The sequence below is a fragment of the Elephantulus edwardii genome, unplaced genomic scaffold (genome assembly GCF_000299155.1).
Source record: "Elephantulus edwardii isolate Elephantulus edwardi_28Jun2011 unplaced genomic scaffold, EleEdw1.0 scaffold00074, whole genome shotgun sequence".
Classification (NCBI taxonomy): domain Eukaryota; kingdom Metazoa; phylum Chordata; class Mammalia; order Macroscelidea; family Macroscelididae; genus Elephantulus; species Elephantulus edwardii.
This window is the reverse complement of record NW_006399824.1, coordinates 13,109,296-13,110,134: the sequence shown is the minus strand read 5'-3', so window position 1 is coordinate 13,110,134 and position 839 is coordinate 13,109,296.

Sequence of the window (839 nt, the reverse complement as noted above, 5' to 3'; positions counted from 1 at the left end):
GTATTCTCAATACTCTTCTCCAGCACCACAGCTCAAAGGCATCAATTCTCCTTCTATCCTCCTTGGTCATTGTCCAACTCTCTGATGTATAACAGCTGATTGCAAAGACCATGGCCTGTATCAGACGCACCTTTGGTAGCACGTAACAGCAGCACAGAGCTGGAGATCAGAACAATGGCCACCTTGTTGGAAGAAAGGGGCTTATGAAATTGAAAGGAAACTGCTGGCTGATAGTCTGGATCTTGATAGCAGTAGTGGTTGCATGGGAGTGGTTGTTGTTGTTCAGTGTCATTTGGTCGAATCTGACTCATAGCGTCAACAGCAGACCTGAGCCGTGTCCTGTCCTGTGCCATCCTCACAATCTCCAGTACCTTCAAGCTGAAGTCACTTTTTCAGTCCACCTGGTCAAGGGTCTTCCTCCCCTTTGCCATACTTCCACCTTACCAAGCATGAAGTTCCTCTCCAATGAATAGCCTCTCCTAGTAACATGCCCAAAGTATGTGAGATGAAGTTTCAACATCTTTGCCTCCAAGGAGCACCCTGGCTTCACCTTCTCCAAGACTCATAAAGACTCACCATCTCTATACTTGCAATTTGTTTGGCTCACTCTGTGTAATTTTTATCTCAGGTAAACAGAATCTGTGTGTTCTGGGTTGATTTCATAAGAATCTGAATCATAAATTAAAAAACTATAACTTCTGTGTGGGGGCAGAAAATGTGACTCCCATATAGATACGCTAGCCCTTGGGTTACACTTGGAGCGTCTATTCATCTAAACAGCATCACTGAGGACTAGTGAGTGTCGGGCAGTGTGCTGGCTGCTGACCAATGAATATTAA